The following is a 27,007-nucleotide window of genomic DNA, read 5'->3' as shown; positions in this document are numbered from 1 at the left end:
GGAAGTCCAACTTGATCTGCAAAGTACTGCTGCTGTATTATATGCTCAAAAGAACTCATACTCTCAACAAACAATAATTCTACACCATTTCCAATATCAAAAACTGTAAATACAACAAAATTATATAGTTCCACTTCAATAGTCAGTGTTCCTCGAACATTCCAGAAACTTCCCCCAGCCTCCAGAACTGCTTGGCTGCCATCAGCCATGGGGCGACACCAGCCACCATCACCGTGGTGATCAATGATGTCATTTCCACCCCCGCCAACCGGTAGCTTGCAGCCATGGTTACTCATGCCGCCTCTGTGACTGCTGGCCAGACAACAGCCGCCTCAACCGCCACTAGATCCGACACACTGGGACCAACACAAGGCCCAACTGAAAACACACTTCCACCCCTCCCCATTGCCGCTCACACAGCCACTTCTGCCCCGCCCCCCCACCACTCCCCCCTCACCCCTCTGACATCACCGACACCACATGTTCCAGGACTTCGGTACCCTTCACAGCTGCTTCTGCAGCCACTTCCGCCCCCTAAGACTTGGCCCATTCCACGAGCTTCGTCACATCATCACTGACATCACATGCTCCGTGACTTCCATCCCCGCAGCTGCCGTTGTGGTTACCACTTCTGCCCCCGCTGATGCCACTCACCTGCACACTGCCAACACGCCTCCCAGAGATCCCACTGTCACCATCCCCGCCCCCCCAGAACCCCGAGGGAAACACCACTTGCGCAAATGACTCCACCCCTATTTCCCCACCACCATGCCCACTCCAGTAGCATGCTCCACCCCCACTCCCAGCTCCAGCCCTATGCCAGCTCCTAGCTCCCAGCCCTGTCAAGTTTTCACTATCGCCCCAGACCTCCCCCTCACTGAGGATGAACGATCAGTTCTCAGCAAAGGCCTTACCTTCATTTCCCTCCATTCACGCATCAACAAATTCAATACATGTCATGACGTTGAACACTTCTTCCACCGCCTCCACCTCCAAGCTTATTTTTTCCATCAAGACTCCCACCCACGCTCCAAGGACCCAGTCGCCCACCTCCAACATACCCCATGCACCTGGACACCCTGTGCCGGTCTGTTACCCACCCTCTGTATTTCCAACTGCCGCCGAGACATTGACTGCCTCAACTTGTCCACCCGACTCCAACGTTTCATCCTCACAATGTGCAGCACTCCACTCCCTTTGCTCCAACCCCAACCTCACCATCAAATCAGCGGATAAAGGGGGTGCAGTGGTAGTTTGGCGCACTGACCTCTACACCGCTGAAGTCAGATGCCAACTTGAAGACACCTCCTTCTACTGCCCCTCGACCATGACCCCAACCCCCATCACCAAACCATCATCTCCCAGACCATACACAATCTCATCACCTCAGGGGAAATCCCACCCACAGCTTCCAACCTCATAGTTCGAGTACCCCACACCACCCGATTTTACCTCCTTCCCAAGATCCACAAATCTGACCACCCTGGCTGACCCATCATCTCAGCTTGCTCCTGACCCACCAAACTCATCTCCACCTACCTCGATACTGTCCTATGCCCCTAGTCCAGGAACTCCCTACATACATTCGGGACACCACCCATGTCCTCCACATCCTCCAAGGCTTCCGTTTCCCTGGCCCCCAATGCCTCTCTTCACCATGGAAATCCAATCCCTCTACACCTCCATCTGACATGACCAGGGCCTCCAAGCCCTCCGTTTCTTCTTCTCCCGACATCCCCAACAGTACCCTTCCACCGACACTCTCATTCATTTGGTTGAACTAGTCCTCACCCTTAACAATTTCTCCTTCGAATCCTTCCACTTCCTCCAGACCAAAGGGGTAGCCATGGGTACCCACATGGGCCCAGCTATGCCTGTCTCTTTGTTGGCTATGTAGAATAGTCCACCTTCCGTAATTACACCGGCATCACCCCCCACCTTTTCTTCTGCTACATTGATGACTGCATTGGCGCCACCTCGTGCTCCCGCGAGGAGGTTGAGTAATTCATCAACTTCACCAACACATTCCACCCCAACTTTAGATTCACCAGGACTATCTCTGACACCTCCCTCCCCTTCCTGGACCTATCCGTCTCCATCAACAATGACAGGTTCAATACTGACATTTTTTACAAACCCACCGACTCCCACAGCTACCTGGATTACACCTCTTCCCAACCTACCTCCTGCAAAAATGCTATCCTGTATTCCCAATTCCTCTGCCTCCACCGTACCTGCTCCCAGGAGGACCAGTTCCACCACAGCACACATCAGATGTCTTCCTTCTTTATGACAGAAATTTCCTGTCCCACATGGTTGAAGATGCCCTTCAATGCATCTCATCCATGTCCTGCACCTCTGCCCTCAAACCCTATCCTTCCAACCGTAACAAGGACAGAACCCCCCTGGTCCTCACCTTCCACCCCACCAACCTCCATATAAATCACATCATGCGCCGATAATTCCGCCACCTCCAAACGGACCCCAGCACCAGGGTTATATTTCCCTCCCCACCCCTATCCGCTTTCCATAAAGACCATTCCCTCCGTGAATATCTGGTCAAGTCCACGTCCCCTAACAGTCCACCCTTCCCTCCTGACACCTCCCTCTGCCACCTCAGAAATTGCTAAACCTCCGCCCACACCTCCCCTTCACCTCCATCCAAGGCCCCAAAGGAGCCTTCCACATCCAAAGTTTCACCTGCACATCCACCAATGTCATTTATTGTATCCGTTGCTCCCGATGCGGTCTCCTCTACATTGGGGAGACAGGACGCCTCCTAGCAGAACGCTTTAGGGAATATCTCTGGGACACCCATACCAATCAACCCCACCACCCTATGGCCCAATCTTTCAACTCCCCCTCCCAGTTTGCCAAAGACATGCAAGTCCTGGGCCTCCTCCACCGCCTCTCCCTCATCACCCGAAGCCTGGAGAAAGAACACCTCACCTTCTGCCTAAGAACCCTTCAACTCCTTGGCATCAATGTGGATTTTACCAGTTTCCTCATTTCCCCTCCCCCCACCTTACCCCAGTTCCAACCTTCCAGCTCAGCACAGCCCTCATGACCTGTCCCACATGTCAATCTTCCTTCCCACCTATCCGCTCCACCCTCCTCTCTGACCTATCACCTTCACCCCCACATCCATCCACCTACTGCACTGCTTCTTTCCAAATGTCGATTTTCCTGCTCCCCGAATGCTGCCTGACCTGCTATACTTTTCCAGCATCACTCTAATCTTGACATATACCTATCCTTGGCAATGGTTATTGTAAACATAATTAAATTATGGTCATTATCGCCAAAGTGCTCACCTGCCTCCAAATCTAACACCTAGCCGGGATCATTACCCAGTACCAAATCCAATATGGCATCGCCCCTTGTTGGCCTATATGCACATTGTTTCCGAAAACCCTCCTGCACACATTGAACAAAAACTGACCCATCTAAACTACTTGAACTTTTGCATTCCCAGTCAATATTGGGGAAGTTAAAGTCCCCCATAACAACTACCCTGTTACTTTTGCTCCTATCGAGAATCATCTTTGCTATCTTTTCCTCTACATCCCTGGAACAATTCAGAGGCCTACAGAAAACTAACATTCTCCAAGAATGCCATCCTGTTCTCCCAATTCCTCTGCCACTGCCACATCTGCTTGGACAAGGAGACATTCCACTCCCAAATATCCACCTATTTTGAACAATGTGCTTTCCGCCCACCTCTGTCATGCAGATAGCCCTCCACCACACCACCTCCATTCCCTGTTTCATTGCTCTAAACCCCCCAATGCATTTAACACAGAGCCCCCCCTTGTCCTCACCTACTACTCCAGCAGTCTCCATATCCAACGCATCATCCGAAAACACTTCAGCCAACTCCAGCTGGACCCCATCACCAAGAACATCTTCCCCTCCCCATCTCTTTCTGCCTTCCGCAGGGGCCACTCCCTTCAACAGCCCTTGGTTTGCACCACTCTCCCCACCAAACCCCCGAACCTTCTGTACCTTCCCTTGCCATTGGAAAAGACCCAAAACCTGCCTGTACACCACCCCCCTCACCTCCATCCAGAGCCCCATCAGTCCTTCCAGGTGAGACAGAGGTCCACCTGCCTCTCTTCCAATCTAGTTAACTGCATCAGGTGCTCCTGATGTGGTCTTCTCTACATCGGGAGACCAAATGTAACCTTATGGAATGCCTCACTGAGCATGTCAGTTGGGCCCACAGGGTGCAACCGGACCTCCTGGTCACCATCCATTTTAATTCCCCTTCCCTTTCTGACATGACCATCCTTGACCTCCTCCATTGCCACAATGAACCAAACCGCAAATTGGAGGAACAACACCTCATCTTCTGCTTGGGCAGCCTACAGCCCAGAGGACTCAACATTGACTTCCCCAAATTCAAATAACCTCCCTTCCCATCCCCTGACTCCCTTCCCAGCCCTTCCCCCTCCCTTTCACTCCTCCCAGCCACCTACTGGATGCATTCCCCCTATTGACCCACTAGGACATATCCTCTACCTGTCTTCACCCAACACCATTTCACCACCCTACCCCCTCCACCACCTTTATCTGCAGCTCCCCCCACACCCACCCCTAGCCCTGAAGAAGGATTACACCTGAAACGTTGACTTCTTCATCTCCTGATGCTCCCTGGCTTGCCATGTTCTTCCAGCCTCCTGCTGTCTACTGTATTAAAATAGTGTGACGGTATTCTGCTTCATTTCGAAGTGTTTTAGTTCCGGGGATTAAATTGGTCAATGGGATTAAAAGTTACAGAATCACAGAATTATTACGGTGCAGAATTGTGCCTGCACTGGCTCTAGTATCAAGTGCCTTTTTCCCATTTTCCTGCAGCTCATTACTCTCCAATGCCCTCTTGAGCGTGCCAATTGAACCAGCCTCTACCAGGTTTCCAGGCAGTATATTCCGTATCCTAATGATTCACCTTGTGATGTTTTGTCTCACATCTCTTGCTGTGTTTACACATCACTTTAAATCTCTGCTCTCTTGTTTCTTTTGTATCCACATATGATAACTTCATGCCAAACGGTTGCAGTGGCAACCATATCTAGTTTCCCTGAAACAAATGTAAGTACAACGAAAAAAGAAATCAAAGGCAACCCTAAAACAATTTGATTAAGTTGCGTGGGAGGAGACCAGTGTCAACCATAAACACTGATATTGACCAGTAAGTCATTTTATTTGCTATAAATGCAATGTAAATTCTCCTAATTAATTGAAGGAAAATTACATAATTGTTTCCTGAAAAAGCATTCTAACCCATTGGCCATCTTTGACAAGGGTGAAAGAGGTTTGGGAAGCCTAAGATGTATCAGAATAAAAGACAGGAATTGAACTCCAATATTTCAGTCTGAGTCTTCAATAGAAAGCTGAACAGTCTAAGACTCAAAGCAGCTTATTGGTTATGGAAGGTGATTTGACTGAGAGGATGATGGCCCTGTGTAGAATACAATTACTGTTTCCAGAAGTCAGCATGTCTGAAAAGAGGCACAAACAGATTTAAAACTGCAGCTGAATGCTATTGCCGCTGACCATGCCAAAACTAAGTGTAAATTAACTTCAAGTATCTTTGCAGGAGATGGCACAATTTGGAATCTGCTGACTCATAAGAGTATAAGGAATTGGAGCATCATATGGCTCCTGAGACTTATTCCCTACTGAATAATATCACAGCTGATCAACTCTACTTTCCAAACCTATCTCCTTGTCTTCATTTTCTATGAATATAGTTCCTTCCAGGTAGGCATGACAAGAATGGAACATGAAGCATTTTAACCATTGAAGGCAGTCAAGCTGTTGAATGTAGCCATCCTGGCACACCTCCTTTCACATGTAACATAGTCTGCTTTCAATGAATTATTATAGCTAGTCAATTGTTCATAAGTTCCATTTATGCCAATGGTTTCTTTTTGGGAATTGAAACCTCTGCACACTCTGAGCACAAGTCAGAGAAAGCTGCCCCCATTTGACTGACAATGGACCAGCAGGTGGAGAGAGAACAGTAATGATGCAGCAGCACCAGTGGGATGTATCTCAATGATTCCTCCATTGTTTTGTCTGAAATCTTTCCAGTTATTCAAGCTCTCCTGGGATACCCCTTGTAGATGTATGGGATAGGGGTTGATGGAGGAGGACGGAGGGAGTAAGGTGGGCAGGAAAGGCTACAGAAAAGTATCCCAGATTTTCCTTAGTGCAAAATGAGGCTATTCAGCCCATTGTGCCTGCATTGGTTCCATTACCCAGTGCCTTTTTCCTATAATCCTGCACACTTCTGTCCAAGTAATCATGCAATGCCCTCCTGAAAAACTAAATAGTAATTGAAAGAAAATTGATGCAGAGTTAAGCTTAAAGAGTTTCTGTGCCCAACTTTATCTCCCATTTTAAATATTTTTAACCACAAACATTCACATATCAAGTTTGGCAGAAGTGGAATAAAACTGAACACCAATGTGCACTCACAGGATATATTTTTTCTGATATTTCTTCCCTAGGACATTGATAGCCTGAGCACTTACCTGGGGCCCTTGGTTTACAGGCTGTAACTGAGAGGAAATCACTTCTTTGCTCACAGCCAGTAAGACTAGGCTCTGGGCAAGGATCAACTCGGTCCAGGAGTTTATCATTTCTACAATGCCTATTTTCCAGCAACACTGAGAATGGTCTTGCTGAGTCTGCAATGTGGAAAAAATCTGCCTTACCCTATTCATGACAGCAGAGTTCCCACAGAGGACATTCTCAGCCAGCTTATGAGAAAATTTAATCCAACCTACCAATCCTATGAAAAGTCAATTGCATATAGCAGGAAATCACTTTAGACGTATCTGTGATTCAGACCAGAGCCAACAAGTTTGTTATGGATTCTGACATTTTACAAAATATAAGGGGAAGCAATGGCCTGCAGGTAATACTGCTAAGCCAGAACCTTGGCTAATGTTTGGGAACCTGGGTTCAAATCCTGCCACAGCATCTAGAGTCATTGAGAAAACAGACCCTTCAGTCCAAATTGTCCATGCTAACCATGTATCCTAAATAAATCTAGGCCCTTTTGACCCATATCCCTTGAAACCATTCCTATTCATATACCCATACAGATGCCTTTTAAATGTTATAATTGTACCAGCCTCCACCACTTCCTCCGGCAGCTCATTCCATATACGCATCACCCTCTGCATGAAAATGTTGCACCTTAGTCCCTTTTAAATCTTTCCCCTCTCACCTTACACCTATGTCCTCTAGTTTTGCACTCTGCTACCCTGTGTAAAATACCTTATCTATTCACTTATCCATGCCTATCATCATGATTTTATAAACTTCTACAAGGTCACCCCTCAGCCTCCGACGCTCCTGAGAAAATAGCCCCAGCCTATTCAACCTCTCACAATAGCTGAAACCCTCCAAACCTGGCAACATCCTTTAGCTCTTTTCTGAACCCTTTCAAGTTTCACAGTATCCTTCCCATAGCAGGGAGATCAGAATTGCACATGGTATTCCAAAAGTGGCCTAACCAATGCCATGTACAGCTACAACCTGACCTCCCAACTCCTATACTCATTGCACTGGCCAATAAAAGTGAGCATACCAAAAGCCTTCTCCACTATCCTGCAACTCCATTTTGAAGGAATAGTGCAATTTGAATTCAATAAATAATAACTGAAATTAAGAAATAACGATAACCATGAAACCATTAGCAATTATCAGGAATAACCTATCTGGCTCACTAATGTCTTTCAGGGAAGGAAATCTGTCAACCTCACCTGGTCTGGCCAACATATGACTTCAGACCCACAGAAATGTGTCTGATTCTCTACTGCCCTCTGAAATGGCCTAGCAAGCCATTCAGTTGTACCAATCACTATGAAGTTTCAATAAAGAATGAAACTGGATGGACCACCTGGTATAGACTTCAGCACTAGAATAGACAAAGGTAGAAACAGCCCTGTTTACACTGCAAAATCCTCCTTACTAACATCTGGGGGTTAATGGCAAAATTGGGAGAGCTGTCCCGCAGACTAGTCAAGCAACAGCCTGACATAGTCATACTCACAGAATCATACCTTACAGACAATGTTCCAGACAGCACAATCACCATCCCTGGAAATGTTCTGTCTCACTGACACCCAGCAGAGATGGCATCACAGTAGTATACAGTTGGGAGAGAGTTGCTCTGCGGGTCCTCATCAATGACACCAGACCTCATGAATACTCATGGCTTCAGGTTAAACATAGGCAAGGAACCCTTCTGCTGGTTATCACATATCATCTTGCCTTAGCTGATGAATCGGTACTCTTCCACGCTGAACAACACTTGGAAGGAACGTTAAGGATGGCAACGGTGGAAAGTGTGTTCTGGATGGAGGATTTCAACATACACCACCAAAAGTGACTTGACAGCAATACTACTGTTCGAGCAGGTGAGGTACTGAGGGACATAACAGGGAACATTTTCAGGGGACAACTGCCCTGCTGGTTGGAGTCATAGCTGGTACATAGGAAGATGGTTGATGTTGGTGGTGGTCAGTCATCTCAGCTCCTGGACATCTCTACAGGGGTTCCTCAGGGTACTGTCCTATGCCCAACTTTCTTCAGCTGCTTCATCATTGACCTTCCCACCATTGTAAGGTCAGAAGTGGGATGTTTGCTGATAATTACACAATGTTCAGCATTGCCCCTTGAAAGTCAATCATGTTACCATCACTACACCCCACTCTTAAAATCTTTGGGTTTACTATTGACCAGAAATTCAACTGGATTGCTATATAAGTACAGTGGCTACAAGCGTAAGTCAGAGGCTAAGAATACTGCAGCAAATAACTCACCTCCTAACTCCCCAAAGTCTGTCCATCATCTGCAAGGCACAAGTCAGGAGTGTGATGGAATACTCCCTACTTGCCTGGATGGGTGCAGCTCCAACAACACTCAAGAAGCTTGACACACTCTAGAACAAATAGCCCCCTTGATTAACACCACACTGATCCAAAAGTATCCATTCCCTCCACCACTGACACTCAGTAGTTGCTGTATGCATTATCTACAAGATGCACTGCAGAAATTCACCATAATTCCTAAGACAGCACCTTCCAAGCCCATGAACACTTCAGTCTAGAAGGACAAAAGCAAGAGATACATGGGAACACTACCACCCACAAGTTCCATGCAAGCCATTCACCATCCTGGCTTGTAAATATGTTGTCGTTCTTTCTCTGTCACTGGGTTAAAATCCTGGAATTCCCTCCCTGACCAATTGTCACGAATTGCTAGCGATACGCACCTCCCACAGATGAATGAAAATAAACACTGTGTCTGTCAGTCTGTCTACATGTGAGGTTATGATCAAAGAAGATTGGGCTTGAATCATAGATACTGATTACCTTGTTTAGCTTTGCCTTACTAAACTTACAGCATTAACAACTATAATTTTTTGCTGAGTTATAAACTTGGTTCCCAAGATTTGTTATTCATAATGACTGGTTGGGAGGAATTGGACAATTTTGATGGTAATTGCATATTTTAATTTCACTCTGTTGTGAATCCAGTGATAGGAAGGCTGATTTGGTTTGGTTAGCTATCTCTGGTTGTAATATTATGGAAAATAGGGATAGTGCATAACAGGCTTAGGCTTTGCTGTCATGAATAATCTCATTTAATGAGTTAACTTGTACACTTGTAAGTTGTTAATAAGTGCGCGATGATGTATTTCTCAGTGTGTCCATCCTGAGAATGACCTGTGCTAATGAAAGTAAGATTATATTTATTCGATGTTGACATCCACTACCTGCAATAATAATGTTTCCTATTGCTGAAGATATGTGCTGAGCAGGAGCTCTTTTTTTGAGCTCATAATCAGCTGCAGTTTTCTGACTCCTAAATTGCAACATGTCTTGAGTATCACCGCATTCCTTGTGTTGACATGTAACTGACAATATCATCACCAGACAGAGTGATAGACAATGTACATGTATCTCTCGCCTTGTGCTGCATCCATTGCTGGACTGACCATCATCTCACCCCTAACTGAACCACCCAGATCTATCCTCCCAGCATCCAGGGCTATGACATCCAAAACTATCAATGTCCAAATGGCTTGGGCTTGGAAAATGTCAAGAAGCTCAACCAATTTCACTTGAGCTGCTTTCAGAATCTTCTGAAAATCAGATGCAGGATAAAATACTAGCCACTGGGGCACTCACCCAAGTTGGGATACAAAGCAATAGCACCATGTGAGACAATCAATGCTGAAATCAGCAGAGTACAACCACTTACTGAAACAAATCTTCTATACAGAGCTTGGGTCTGGATGACCTTCTCATGGAAGTCAAAGGAAGCACTACAAAGACACTCTGAAGGCTTCACATAAGAGTTTTATACTTGACTTTAAGTTTTGACGTTAACCTCACCCAGGATTGTTGTATCCGGTGTAACCAAATAAATACAGGACAACCTCCTTTGAAAGGAAGTACCTGTCAGAGACAGAGATCAACCCAGGGAGAGGAAATCCTAAGCCAGCAACTCATCCAAAACTCAATTGCCTGTAATATCCAGTCCCACAATATTTACTGAAGAATGTTACAGCACACATCAGTTTTAGCAGTTACCTATGGACCCACTGGAACCCTGCCCAGCACCACACATGGTGAACATGGTCATCTTCACATCCAAGGACAAACAAGATTATTATTCCTTACACAAAACAAAGTTTGCTGCTTTTATTTAAATCTCGTCTTCCCCATGGCAGTCAGATGATAGTAGCAGCTGCTAAGTTTATGCAGCAAGTTGCATGATTTCTCTGTGGGCTTGGCTGGCTTGTTCGTTTAGTAAGTTGCCGATTTTTGGAGGCAGAGCTTGGCTGTGGTATCATGTCTACTGGGTCTGAGCTGGCTGAAATGCAACTTACCTGTCAAGCTCAGCAGCTGTCAGAAAATGTGACCTTCTTTCACCCAGTCTGTGCTGAATTTAGATCCAAGCCTCCAAAAAGAAAGAGTAGGCATATCCACCACAACTGTCTTCTGTCTTTACCAGAATATTTTGGCTAACAATGCTGCCTGCTGTATCTTGTATTTTAAGCCAATATTGTTACCTGTACATTGAGATTCCAGTTTGTTGTCTCTCAGGTGTGGGTGTCTGCATGTAGACTGTCCCAGAAACTGCTTGCTGCTAATCACTAAGAAAGGTTCTTCCACACTTTACATACTGTAACATTCCTTTATCTACATCTATACCCAGCAGGTTACCAGATACAGCTCTCTAATGTAGTGTCATGGTGTTTTTCACAGGCTCATTTTGGATTGCTGTCAAATTCTTTACAAATATCAGAGTGATCAGTTACATCATCATGATTGGTATGAATCTAATTATAACACATGCCTGAGGAAAAAGGCAGACTTTAACATTTTGTAGAAATGAAAGCTTACTGATTGACCATTCACTATGCATGCATCAATTAAACATTAGGAACCAATATTTTTATTCGAGTACAATTAATGAAACCAAAAGGACTGTCTGCTTTTGGTCAAGGCACCTGACTAACATCTGGGGGCTAGCGCCAAAATTGGGAGAGTTGACTCACTCAGGACTAGGTAAAGAACATCCTGATTTAGATGACTCATGGATCCATACCTTACATACAACGTCGCAAACATCACGATCACCACCTCTGAATATGTCCTGGCCCAGGTCTAACAGAGGTGGTCGAAGTGAGGACTGCAGATGCTAGAAACCAGAGTTTAGATTAGAGTGGTGCTGGAAAAGCACAGCATCCGAGGAGCAGGAAAATCGATGTTTTGGGCAAAAAGCAAGATCAGAGTTTTTTCCTGGGAGTTCTCAACATTGATTCTGAGATTCTGGATGTCATGAAGTCTCATGGCATCAGGTGAAACATGAGCAAGGATACTTCTTGCCATTTACCACATAATATGACACTATGCAGGACAGAAGAACCCACCTGAATGGCACCACATTCTCAAAAACTACCTAAAAATTCAATAGCAGCATCGCATACCATCTACAAGATGCATTGCAGAAATTCACCAAGGCTCTTTAGACAATTTTGGAAGATTTCCAACTGATCTGCCTTAATAGACAGGAAAGGTAAGAGGATTAAAATCTGCTAATTTTCTATAAAATTCACCCCCAGTCACTGACAATGACACTACACCAAACACTCCCCATTCCATGTAATCTAGAACTAGGGGTCATAGTTTAAAATTAAGGGCATGCTCATTTAAAACCAAGATGAGGAATCTTTCTTTTCTCCAAGAGGTTGTTAGTCTTTGGAATTCATTTCTGAGTGGGCAGTGAATGCACAATCTTTAAATCTTTTTAAGGCCAATGCATATAGATTCTTGATTTCCATGGGGATGAAGGATTATTAGGGATATACAGGATGTAGAGTTGAGGTTAAAATCAGCCATGAGTCTTATTGAATGGATGGAGCAGGTTTGTAGGGCTAAATGGCCTACTTTTGTTCCTTGTTCATCTTCAGTCAAAAGGTGTGGCGCTGGAAAAGCACAACCGATCAGGCAACATCCCAGGAGCAGGAGAGTCTATTTTTCTGATGAAGAGCTTATGCTCAAAACACCGACTCTCCCATTCCCTGGATGCTGCCTGACTGGCTGTACTTTTCCAGTGCCACGCTTTTTGACTCTGATCTCCAGCATATGCAGTCCTCACTTTCTCCTTGTTCATCTTGCCTACTTTATTTCTGTTGTGCCATCCACTTCTGAAAACATTATCGATGCTTTATCTCCAGACTTGACTGGCCTAATTTTTGCTGACCAGACTTTTATGTTCCACCTCTTATTAAGATCTGCCAAAGCCTGACTGCCAAGGTCCTAACTTACTGCTCTCTGTGGTCTAGGCCAACGCCACATCATTTCAAAACTCTCATCCTCCTATTCAAATCACTCAAAGACCTCATTCCTACTTATCTCTGTCACCTCCTCCAGCTCTACGAATCTCCAGAATCTCTACATTTCTCTACTTCTTGTTGCTTATCTATTCCACAATTTCCCTTGCCTCTTCTTTGGGCACTTTCTGCGTTATAGGCTCTGGAATTCACTCAGTGACCCTCTCCACTTCTCCACTCTTTCTCTTCCTTTGAGAAGCTCCTTACAACATATCATATAAATAAGATAATAAGATACATTGAAGTGCAAAATAGAACTCATGCAATTGTCAGGGTTATTCACATCAGATCAAGGTTATCCTCTATATCCATGGTGATATAATTTCTCTATAGACTCTCTGGTATTGAATAATGACAACACGCCCCCCCCCCCCCCCCCCCCCCCCCCCCCCCCCCCACCCACCCACCCACCTCCAAGGCTTTGCACTAAATCAGCGAGTGTGCAAAAGAGTTGTGGCTGGTCAGGTCTTTGTGCACTTTGTTTTCGATGATTCCGGTTCATGTCCAGTGCACACATATGTATTCCAAATGCAAACTTAAGAATGCTGAAGGGGTCACTCACCTTGATCTTGCTCTTGAGCACCTCTTTCTTCCAGGCCCAGAAGTCATTGATTGAATTGACTCAATGAAGAATCACTCCACAAATTGTTGACACTTTGAGATTATACTAGATGATTATCTTGAGGCCCAAATAATATCAGTGTCCCTCAGGATGCTCCCTCTAATTCCATAGGTCATACACCCGTCGAGAAAATGATATAACAGGAGAGAGAAACTTGAGCTCTGTGTACCTCCAGTGTACCTTCTGCATTGGATCTCAGCCTTCAGCATTAAACAGGACAGTACATCTCCTCTATGCACTTTTCTGTCACCAATACAAACTTTTCTTTCATGACAAACTGCAGCCACTTAGCTTTATAAGCAGGTATTATTTTCTCATTTAAGTGTGTTTTAGATCAAGCTCCATGGATCTTAATGTGGATAAATGTGGATCAAGCTTAATGTGGATAAATGTATGGTTATCCACTTTGGTGGCAAGAACAGGAAGGCAGATTACTACCTAAATGGAATCAATTTAGGTAAAGGGACAGTACAGAGAGATCTGGGGGGTTCTTGTACACCACTCAAAGAAGGTAAGCATGCAGGTACAGCAGGTAGTGAAGAAGGCTAATAGCATGCTGGCCTTCATAACAAGAGGGATTGAGTATAGAAGCAAAGAGGTTCTTCTGCAGCTGTACAGGGCCCTGGTGAGACCACACCTGGAGTACTGTGTGCAGTTCTGGTCTCCACATTTGAGGAAAGACATTCTGGCTATTGAGGGAGTGCAGTGTAGGTTCACTTGAACCCGAGTCACAAGAACATTGCTTGGATCTCTGGTTTAACAGTATAGCGATAATACCAGTAGGCCATTATCTAAAAGTTGGATAGAACTCTCAAGGATAGTGGAATCAAGGATTATGGAGATAAGGCAGGAACAGGATACTGATTAAGGATGATCAGCCATGATCATATTGAATGGTGGTGCAGGCTCGAAGGGCAGAATGGCCTACTCCTGCACCTATTGTCTATTGTCTATTGACATGACAATAAATTATTCAAAAAGGGAGCATGTCTTCTATCACAAGATTCAACACAGGATAACCATGGGCAATAGTCACATACTTGCAGCACAATCCTAAATTCATTCCCCTCCCAAACTCACGGCTCCATAGTGACCGCAACTGTGGTTCAAAAAGGCCGCTGTTTCAGCTATTGCAGCTCAGCATGACCACTGCATGAAGCTGTTACTTCCAAGCTGTCTGGCGTTTTGTTTCTTGGAGGTTTAAAATGATTCAGATTTACACAGAAAAATGGTTTGACAGTGAAAAATAATTTTTTTTTACCAGTATCATTGATCTGTTTTAGCACAGTGTTTAGCCTCTTCTTACAGCTTTGAATTTAGTGATAGTATGAAATGACAAGGGAGTAAGGAGTTACCCAAAGTCCAAACTAAGTGGCCAATGTGGTAACACAGCACCTCAATAGTTTTAGAAATGTTCCCAAGAAGAGGGGGTTCATTTTAACAGCTCACTATCAGCAATGGAACAGTGATTTGGTTATGTGCAGCTATGGAATGAAAAATAGAGAGGGGTGGAAAGTAGCTGGCAGGTCTGTTGCTGATCCATTCTCACCTGAAGTTAAAAGTAAAAGTAAAGAAGGAACATTTGACACCTATACTTTCACTGCTCCCTGCCATTTCTTATCTGGGTACATTTTATTCTCACCCTACTTGATATATAGGTATATATGTGTTTTCATATATGATGACTTGTTTTGCAGGAATGTTTGTATGTTGACACTGCATTATTGATAAAGTGCAAAATTTCTGTTCGTCCACCATGGATATTCATCCCACCCACACAGATACTGAATTGCTTTGGAAGGTTTTGCATTTCTATTGTAGAAATTGTATAAGCAGCAAGGTATTGTCAGGGTTGCTTTCTGACTTCTAATCTCTCTAAGGAGCTTACCAACTTCGGTAGGTAAGTTCAAGAAGGAGAGAGGTGAATAGACTGAAACTATTGTGAAGTTTAATAGGGAAGGCCGGATATTCTTGCTGTGAAAGGGTTTATAACTGAACTGAATGCCAGTCTTTCAAGAGAGAAACAATAAAGAGGAATTTGATGAAGTTCTTTGTATTCCATACTGACAGAATCAAATGCGACTTGCTTGTACTCTGTGTGACGAATATTGGGAACAGTGCAGTGTTAATTGAATCAGTTTTGATAACAGCTTATTTAAAAGGTATGCCAGGTTTAAGCTACCAAGTCTGGAACAAAATTGTAGTATTCACAGTCACACAAACCCTGATTCAGTCAACATGGCAGACAGCATTAAGTTACCAGTCGCTGTTTACTAGGCTGGTTGTTGAGAGTCAGCAGAGTTGAAAGCCCAATGCAACCATGGGAGTTTTTGTTCCTCGTTAGTATAATAAGCTTGGAGAATTCTGTGGGAGCCACAAAAAGCACAAGTTCCCTCACTTATCGCATTCTAAAATTTAAATTTCCTGATCTGTTTGGCCAGTGGTACATTTTGCTCCGTATAAAGCATGAGAGCCTCATTTACCAATTTAAATCAGATTCCAAATACTGATTAATGGGGGAGCCTGTGATTTTCTGCATCTGCAATGCATTAATCTTTCCTATTTTAAGTGGGTGTTAAAGGGTAACCATGTTCTTGTATGTGGAGAACAGATTCCTTCAAGCTACATTGCCTTTTGTTGCCACAAATTGAAACCAACAAGTATTGCTTTCATTGTGCCCCGCTAGAGTTAATGGAGAAGGAAATAAAGGGGGAAAAGAAAACATAGAATTGTTATAGCACAGAAGGAGACTATCTGGCCTCTTGTGTCCATTCAGCTTTCTGAAAATGCAACTCTGCCATCCTCACTCCCTAACCTTTAGGTCCTGGCTCTACAATTATTTGTCTGTTTATATTCTTGTCCAATTTTCTTGTTGAAAGCCCTCACTGCCTCCGATCCAATTCGCACTCTCTGCCTGTGCATTCCAAATCCTAATGACTTGCTGCAACAAAAAGATTTTCTTCATGTTACCATTGGTTTCTTTTTGTCAATAATCTTCAATTGGTGTCTTTCCCAGGTTTCAACTCTATTACTAATTTTAACTGTTATTCCCTGATTACCCTTCATGTTTCCTTTCTCTAAGGAGAAAAGTCCGAGTTTCTCTATGGTTGAATTAGACAGATTTTTTTTGATCTACAGGAGAGTCAAAGGCTATAAGGGTCTGCCAGGAAATTGAAGTTGAAACCACAATCAGATCAGACAAGATCTTATAGAATACCAGAGCAGACTCAAGGGGCAGAATGACCTATTCCTGCTCTCATTTCTTATATTCTTATGATCTTAATTTATTCAGCCACTTTATACTATGTCAATACTTTTAATGAACTGAAATATCCAAGTGGACGCATGTTCAACTGGAAGTGGGTTTGAACTTATAGTCAGCCAAATAAATCTGCACTGATTTTGTGTAGTACTCCAGCTTAAGTTTCATTGTAATGTTGTGAGTGAACTGCAAGCAGCACAAAGTCTATGCAGTAGCTCTAGAAGGGCTGAGAGGGAGCAGTTTGGAAGGCAAGAATTATCAGAATTACTTGCAATATACGAATTTCAAAGAAACAAAAACTTAAAAAGCAGAGTCCCCAAATTTTCAGAGGCAGCAGAAAATTTGTAGAAGAGTACCAGCCAGAGGAGAGAGAACACCATTTGACGCAATAGGTTTTCAGGTTCTAAAGTAATTGTTCATAAGAAACTGAAGGTGGTGTTCAGGGCAATGACATACTAAGCTGGATATCTCCACCCAAAGCCCAGCAATGTTGAAAGAAAATAATGATCTCATCAAGACTGGTAAGGCAAGAGGCTTGACTTCTAAGACTGAACTGTACTAAGCCTGTTTGGGATTTTCAACAACCTCTGTCTTAACACTGTGTTAATGTCTTTTAATCATCTCTTTTTAATGGTCACAAGGCAGCCTTCATGTCCTTATCCATCAATGGCAAAGGTTTGTCTTTTCAGGTATTTGAACTCCAGTAAATCAGAATAAAATTCACTGTTTCATCTGCTTATCAGATCCTCAGTAAAGAAAAATCTATTTTTATATCTGCTTTTTTAAAGAAAAACATCTTTAAATGTTGAGGGACATCAGGTGATAGCTCTCCAAACTGTTGACATCTCATCGAGTATGACGCTCAAATTCTGAAACCTAAGTGCAGGAGATTGTACATTATTTTACAGGCTTAAGGATATATGCAAACTTCAAGTTTTTACTTGAAGCATATACAATTTACGTGAATCCGATTCTTTAAGAAGCCATTGCCAGCTATCTTTCTCTTTCTCCTCCTCTAGAAAATTTTGAATATGGATGTGAAAGTTCCAAAACAAGAAGTTGTGTCAATACTCTATATCCAGTCATTCATAAGCACAAGGGCCTCCATTACAGGGACATAGGGATGAGGAGGATATATCCCGGGGTGGCACTATGGTAGAAGGTTGTGGGTCAGGTTCCTTGCTAAACAGTTATGTGTTAAATCCTAGCTACCACTCCAGTACAAAAAGCAATGCTACACTGCTAGAGGTGCTGTCTTTTGAAAGTGATGTCCTGTCTAGACATAAAAGATCCCAAAGTACTTTTATGTCGAAGAGCAGAAATTAGTCTTGGTGTTCTAACAAGTATTTAATCTTTAATATACATTTCTGAAACAGATTTTCTGTAATTATTTCATTGCTGTGTATGGATCCTTGCCAAGTATAAATTGATTGATAACTTTCCTACAATGGAAAAGTAACTGATCTGAAAAGTGGCAACGTGTTTTAAGGAGCCCTGTGATTTTGAAAAGCTCTATGTTGATTCAAAGACCATAAGACCTAATAGCAGAAGTAGGATATTCAGCCCATCAAGTCTATTCTGCTTTTCAATGAGATCATGGCTGATAATCCTCAAATGTACTTTCCTGCCTTTTCCCTATATCCTTTGATTCCATTAACAACTTCAGGCCATAAACACTGCCCTCTATTTTGATTACAAGGTCCTTGCTTCTTCCCAAGGACTTGTTGTATGAGTTTGCTGACAGTTGGATTTTTCCCGCTATTAACAACCAGTAACACTTTCTATCCATCTATATCTCTTGCTCATCATATTAGCATGCCCATTGTCTTTTGCTCTGAGCACCTTTACCATCTGTTCCAATTGCTTCTCCTATCCCTATTTTCAATAACATAAAAAATTATCACTTTCCCTGACCTCTTCAGTTCCAAAGAAAAGTCATATAGGACACAAAACATTAGCTCTGTTTCTCTCTCTGTAGATGCTGCCAGACATGCTGAGTATTGTCAGCACTTCATTTTTACTTCAGCTTCCAGCATCTGCAGAACTTTGCTTTTATTTGAATGCTTTCATATATCTGTTCCACGTTTATACAAAGACTATTTATAACAATCAGCAACTCCGAAGAAGAGTCGTTGGACTGAAATGTTAAGTTTGTTTCTTGCCCTCAGATGCTGACGTTTTTCAGGATTTTCTTCTTTTAGTACAGAAATGACAGAGGAAAGGCAGTATCCCTGCGAATGCTGAAACAAATATCAGATTTAAGAAGGTGACTCATTCCCTTGCATTTTTGAATCATTGAGAGTATAGGCAAACATATGTTTTGAGGTATTTTGTCATCATTCTGCAATATGCCCCATGGTTATCATCCTTCATACAGCAATTCTCTTTCTATACCCTCACAGTAGTGGTTGTGTGAATGTCCTTTGAAGAAAAACATTGTAACAACGGATAATGGATAGTCCTCATTGGAACTCATTCATAATCTCAGATTTTTTGCATCAGCCTTACTGTTTTTGTAGCACCTCCATTTATATCACTTTCTTCTTTCCTTCATCTTTTCCTCAGGGCATGGGATTCCCTGCCCTGAGGAAAGTCCTGTTACATGTTATCTTCTCTCTGGAGGGCATACAGCATACAGCAGTTTATCATCTGATAGTACAGAACTCGAATATTGCCAAAAAAAAAGACATATTTGTTGAGCCTGTTGTCTTGTAATGATTAGGACAATTCACGATAATATCAATTAAATGTATACAGTATGAGAGAACAGTATTGATTGGTGGATCACTTGTGACCATATAACAATTTAGGTTCAATTAATGACTACAGAATGTTAATATCCTTTGTGCCGCCTGCCATTAAAGTGTAGGTTTGGGTTTCTGAAGTCTGAAACCAACTGAGCATTTAGAAAGTGATATTCTTTCTTTATGATGAGATGGAATTTCTGTTGAGGCCACATTCTCCACGTCCCAGTGTGAGCCTCTCTCTAACGAATTGGCTGGCTTTGCCACGTTAATTTTTTTGGATGATGGCTCTTTAAGTGGGATAAATTTGGATTTCTCTGGAGCCAGGCTGACAGTCTCTAGTGAAGGGCAACGGGGAGGGATCACGTTAGGGGCTAACGTGGACAGGCAAAGCAAAATTGAGGGGCAAGGACATTGTGGGTCAAAAATATGGTACACCTCCTTTCACTGGCCACCAGATCAGTGGGGTTTTCACCACCTATTTATAGCAGAGTGGCAGCATAGTCCTTAAATGGACATCAATTGCATACTTAAGATTCTCAGTGGAGTCATGGGTGGACCCTGCTGATCCCACCCTCATTGCCCACAAAATTATGGCTAGGTAGGTGTGGCTGGGTGGACTGGCATGCTAATTTACCAGTTGACCCATCTGTTTTCCTGCCTGAAGCATCCTTTAATGTTCAACCTCATGTGGGCATTCAAGTTGGTGTGTGGAGCCTTGATAGCCCTGTATGTTATCGAGGCTTGGGAAGTTTGCCTTGGGCTAAACAGTCTGTGCCATCTCCAAATTTTGCAAACCATTTTCTTTGGAAAATATAACACTGGGGGAGATAGTGCTATTATGGTTATGTAACTGTACTAGTATTGGTGAGAAAATTGTAGTCCCGATATTGTCAGCAGTTGAGACACCCCTTGAGGACAACAGAAAATAAACACAATTTTTGGATCATTTTGGGGTAGAAGTGACCTGTACAAGAAGGTTGATTGCACATTAAATTGGAAGGGGACTAATATACTGGCAGGGAGATTTGCTAGAGCTGCACGGGAGGATTTAAACTAGTAAGGTGGGGTGGGGTGGGGGGTTGGTGGGACCCAGGGGGATAGTGAGGAAAGAGATCAATCTGAGACTGGTGTAGTTGAGAACAAAGGAGAGTCAAACAGCCAGGGCAGGCAGGAACAAAACAGAGAACATGGTGGGCTGTTAACTTAAACTGCATTTATTTCAATGCAAAAGGCCGAACAGGGAAGGCAGATGAACTCAGGACATGGTTAGGAATATGGGGCTGGGATATCATAGCAATTACAGAAACATGGCTCAGGGATGGGCAGGACTGGCAGCTTAATGTTCCAAGATACAAATGCTACAGGAAGGATAGAAAGGGAGGCAAGAGAGGAGGGGGAGTGCCATTTTTGATAAGGGATAGCATTACAGCTGTACTGAGGGAGGATATTCCCAGAAATTCATCCAGGGAGGTCATTCGGGTGGGGAACTGAGAAATAAGAAAGAGATAATCGCATTATTGGGATTGTTTTTTAGACCCCCTAATAGTCAGAGGGAAATTGAGAAACACATCTGTAAGGAGATCTCAGTTATCTGTAAGAATAATGGGGTGGTTATGGTAGGGGATTTTAACTTTCCAAACATAGACTAGGACTGCCATAGTGTTAAGGGAATTTGTTAAGTGTGTACAAGAACATTTTCTGATTCAGTAGGTGGATGTACTGACTAGAGAAGGTGCAAAATTTGACCTACTCTTGGGAAATAAGGCAGGGCAGGTGACTGAGGTGTCAGTGGGGGAGCACTTTGGGAACAGCGACCATAATTCTATTAGTTTTAAAATAGTGATGGAAAAGGATAGACCAGATCTAAAAGGCCAATTTTGACAGTATTAGGCAAGAACTTTCAAAAGCTGATTGGGGGCAGATGTTTGCAGGTAAAGGAACGGTTGTAAAGTGGGAAGCCTTCAGAAATGAGATAACAAGAGTTCAGAGACAGTATATTCTTCTTAGGGTGAAAGGGAAGGCTGATAGGTATAGGGAATGCTGGATGACGAAAGAAATTGAGGATTTGGTTAAGAGAAAGAAGGAAGCATATGTCAAGTATAGGCAAGATAGATCAAATAAGTCATTAGAAGAGTATAAAGGGAGTAGGAGTATACTTAAGAGGGAAATCAGGTAGGCAAAAAGGCGACATGAGATAGCTTTGGCAAATAGAGTTAAGGAGAATCCAAAGGGATTTTACAAATACATTAAGGACAAAAGGGTAACTCGGGAGAGAATAGGGCCCCTTCAAAGATCAGCAAGGTGGCTTTTGTGTGGAGCCGTAGGAGATGGGAGAGATACTAAATGAATATTTTGCATCAGTATTTACTGTGGAAAAGGACATGGAAGTTATAGAACATAGGGAAATAAATGGTGACATCTTGAAAAATGACCATATTACAGAGGAGAAAGTGCTGAGTGTCTTGAAATGCATAAAGGTGGATAAATTCCCAGGACCTGATCAGGTGTACCCTAGAACTCTGTGGGAAGCTAGGGAAATGGTTGCTGGGCCTCTTGCTGAGATATTCGTATCATCAATAGTCACAGGTGAGGCATCAGAAGACTGGAGGTTGGCAAACGTGGTACCACTGTTTAAAAAAGGTTGTAAGGATAAGCCAGGGGACTATAGGCCGGAGAGCGGTGGTGGGCAAGTTGTTGGAGGGAATCCTGAGGGACAAGATGTACATGTATTTGGAAAAGCAAGGACTGATTAGGGATAGACAATGTTGCTTTGTGCATGAGAAATCATGTCTCGCAAACTTGATTGAGTCTTTTGAAGAAGTAACAAAGAATTTGATGAGGGCAGAGCAGTAGATGTGATCTATATAGATTTCAAAAAGGCGTTTAACAAGGTTCCCCATGGGAGACTGATTAGCAAGGTTAGATCTCATGGAATACAGGGAGAGCTAGCCATTTGGATACAGAACTGGCTCAAAGGTAGAAGACAGAGGGTGGTGGTGGAGGGTTGTTTTTCAGACTGGAGGCCTGTGACCAGTGGAGTGCCACAAGCTCAGTGCTGGATCCACTACTTTTTGTCATTTATATAGTTGATTTGGATGTGAGCATAAGAGATTTGTTAGTAAATTTGCAGGTGACACCGAAATGTGATCTTGATCAGATGGGTCAATGGGCTGAGAAGTGGCAGATGGAGTTAGAGTCATAGAGTCAGAGATGTACAGCATGGAAACAGACCCTTCGGTCCAACCCGTCCATGCCGACCAGATATCCCAACCCAATCTATTCCCACCTGCCAGCACCCGGCTCCAAATCCTTCCTATTCATGTACTCATCCATCTGCCTCTTAAATGTTGCAATTGTACCAGCCTCCACCACTTCCTCTGGCAGCTCATTCCTCTGGGTGAAAACATTGCCCCGTAGGTCTCTTTTTTATCTTTCCCTTCTCACCCTAAGCCTATGCCTTCTAGTTCTAGACTCCCCGACCCCAGGGAAAAGACTTTGTCTATTTATCCTATCCATGCCCCTCATAATTTTTTAAACCTCTATGAGGTCACCCCTCAGCCTCTGATGCTCCAGGGAAAACAGCCCCAGCCTGTTCAGCTTCTCCTTTTAGCTCAAATCCTCCAACCCTGGCAACATCCTTGTAAATCTTTTCTGAACCCTTTCAAGTTTCACAACATCTTTCCGATAGGAAGGAGACCAGAATTGCACGCAATATTCCAACAGTGGCCTAACCAATGTCCTGTTTAATTTAGATAAATGTGAGGTGCTGTATTTTGGGAAGGCAAATTGTAGCAGGGCCAATAGGCTGAGAAGTGGCTGATGGAGTTAGAGTCATAGAGTTCAGAGATGTACAGCATGGAAACAGACCCTTTGGTCCAACCCGTCCATGCCGACCAAATATCCCAACCCAATGGTGAGGCCCTGGGGAGTGTTGCTGAACAAAGAGATTTTGGTGTGCTAGTTCATAGCTCCTTGAAAGTGGATTCGCAGGTAGACAGGACAGTGAAGAACACGTTTGGTATGCTTTCCTTAATTGGTCAGAGTATTGAGGACAAGAGTTGGGGCGGTCATGTTGCAGTTGTACAAAACATTGATTAGACCACATTTGGAACATTGCATGCAATTCTGGCCTCCTTCCTATCGGAAAGCGGTTGTGAAACTTGAAAGGATTCAGAAAAGATTTACAAGGATGTTGCAAGGGTTGGAGGAGTTGAGCTATAAAGAGAGGTTGAATAGGCTGGGGCTATTTTCCCTGCAGCATCAGAGGCAGAGGCTGACCTTATGAAGGTTTATAAGATCATGAGGGGGATGGATAGGATAAATGGACAGTGTTTTCCCTTTGGTGGGGGAGTCCAAAACTAGAGGGCATAGATTTAAGGTGAGAGGGGAAAGATATAAAAGAGACCTAAGAGGCAACCTTTTCATGCAGAGGGTGGTATATGTATGGAATGAGCTGCCAGAGAACGTGGTGGAGGTTAGTACAATTACAACATTTAAAAGGCATCTGGATGGGGATATGAATAGGCAGGGTTTGGAGGAATATGGGCCATGTGCTGGCAGGTGGGACTAGATTGGGTTGGGATATTTGGTCGGCATAGACAATTTGGTCTGAAGGATTTGTTTCTGTGCTGTACATCTCTATGACTCTATGATAATGTTCAGCAGCATTCACAACTCCTCACATACTGAAGCAACCAAGATTCATGTGCAGCAAGATCTAGACAAAGCTGAAACAAGTGCTGGCAAGTGGCAAATAAGATTTTTTGCCACACAAGTGGCCATGACCATCTCCAACAATAGAAAATCTAACCATTGCCCTTTGATGTTCACTATGTGCTGAAATTTTATCAACATCCTAAAGATAACCAATGATTGAAAACTGAACAGGACTGGTATTCAAGTATTATGGCTGGAGGAGCAATTCAGAGGCTGAGGATGCGGCAGTGAGTCACTTACCCCCTGATTTCCCCAGTGCCTCTCCACCATTTACAAGGTGCAAGTCAAAAGTGTGATGCAATACTCCACACTTGTCTGGATGATTGCAGCTCTAACCCAAAAAGCTTGACACCATCCAGGATAAATCAATGTGTTGACACTTTGTCTACCTGCATCAACATTCACTCCCTTCACTATCGATGCACAGTGTTAGCAATGTGTACTATCTAAAGGAGACACTACAACAAATCACAAAGGCTCCTCTGACAGTACCTACAAAATCCATGATCTCTCAGCCTTGGAAGGACAAGCGCAGCAGATAGATAGGTGCATCACCATCTGCAAGTTCTGTTCCAAACCACTCATCATCCTTTACTTCAAACAAAATTGCCATTCCTTTGTTACCCTGAGAACAAAACCCTAGCACTCCCTCCCAAATAGCACTGTGGTGTACCTACATCTATTTCACTGTAGCATTTCAAGAAGGCAGCTTTTCACCATCTTTTCAGGGCCATTAATGATAGTCAATAAATACTGGCTTAGCCAATGATGCCCACATCCCATGAGTGATTAGATAAATTTTAAAAAACGTGCATTTGACTGAGCAATCGTGCTGATCATTCATTCTATCTAAGATTATGCCTCAAAATTTATCTGTATTAGGAATTCAGCTCTTAAGGCTTGGGCCTTGATTTCCCTGACCCATGTATACCATCAGAGAATCTCTTCATTGCTGGAACATCCTTGAAGATTTACCATCACAGATGTTTGCTGTTCATCTGGAAGTTTTAATTGAAAGTTCACATCCCACTGAACTTTTTAGCTACACAAATATCGGAACTATTCCAATTTGTATATTGTATGAATTCTTAAATGGTGACATCATTTTTTGTTCTCAAATTAATACAGCACAGATGCTTGAGTAAAATCTCGATCTTTTGATCCAAAGTTGCTAAATTCAATTACTTGATAATTTAATTCTTTCAGCAATATATTTCCACTTTCCTATGTTATTTACATTGCTTTATTCCAATTATTGGATAATTCAATCTTTTGTGCAAAAACATCTTTAAATTATTAATTTACTTTATAGAGCAAGCTTTTCTGATTTGTATTGGTTTATTTAGTAACTACAAAAACCTTCTTATCGCTTGATCTGATAGTAAAGTATTTATGGCTTTCTCTGCTGTTTATTTATCTCAACTATCGTTCTCATTATTCAGAGAAATATGAAGAGAGAAAATGGGAGAGCGCAGAGAAGGAAGGAAGTAACAGGGAGACTCCCCTACATCACACACTTTTCAAAGTTTGCAGAAAATGATGGTCAAGATGTTACAGGCTCGCCATAAACAGAGGTTAATCTTTGATCATTGGGGAAATCATACAATCATAGAATCAGCACTCAGAGGCCATTATCCCAATGTGCCTTTGCTGGTCCCCAATATTCTAACTAATCCACTCATAAGTCTGCTTACACTACTCTTGTAGGCAGTATATATACCAGATCACAACAATTTGCTGTGTAACCTTTGGTTCTTTTGTTTAAACTGTGCCCTCTCATTACCCTACTAGCTGTCACAGAAATCAATTTTTCCTTATTTACACCATCAAAACCTTTCATGATTTTGAATACTTGTCTCAAACTTTTTGCATAACCTCCTCTGCTCAGTTTCCCCAGTCTCCTCACATATCCAAAAGTGCCCGTCCTTCACACCAGTTTAATAAATCATTTTGACACCCATCCTGAATTGTGAACTTCAGAATCAAAGACTGAATGTTGAATTCAGCCTAAATACTGTTTGATAGTTTGAGCATAATTCTTTGCTTTTTTCACTCTGTAGCTCTATTAATAAAGTTATTCCTCAGTAAATCCTTAAGTCATAAGAATTTCTAACAGCCTGCTCAATTGAATAGCCAACTTCAAGGATTTGTGTATATGTCTTCCTGGCTCTTTTAATTGCTACACTCCCCTTCACTTTAAAATTGTATAATTTAGTTCATGTTGCCTCTTCTCATTCTTTCTATTAATCTGGATCACCTCACATTTTCCCATGTTAAATTTCATCCATTATGTGCTTGCTCAATTTACTAGTTCATAGCCTCTTGAAAATTATTGGAAATCTTCAACATTGTTAACTATAATTCTGAATATTGTACCATCTGCAAATTTGGTAATAACCTTCTGTGAATATCCAAATCAACTCTGAGAGAATAAGAAAATTAATCCTGAAGGAAGTAACAAATCAATATCTGGCAGATAAGGAGAATCATCATCAGAGTGGACAGCCTCCAATTAAAGAACAGAAACATTGACTGGAATGATTTCTTCCTGACTAACATGGATATTCTGTCCCCATAGAGCTTTGTCCTACTTTTCTAAATTTGGGCATAAGTTGCAGATCCACGTGTTAGGGAAAAGGGCACTGCTAGAGTTTATCCAGCTAAAACCATGCAGAGTACGTAAATGTTTTGTTACATTAAGTTCCTGTTGTTTCGTAACTAAAAGCCTATCATGA

Source organism: Chiloscyllium plagiosum, chromosome 3 (assembly GCF_004010195.1).
Source record: "Chiloscyllium plagiosum isolate BGI_BamShark_2017 chromosome 3, ASM401019v2, whole genome shotgun sequence".
Lineage (NCBI taxonomy): Eukaryota > Metazoa > Chordata > Chondrichthyes > Orectolobiformes > Hemiscylliidae > Chiloscyllium > Chiloscyllium plagiosum.
This window is presented reverse-complemented; position numbering follows the sequence as displayed.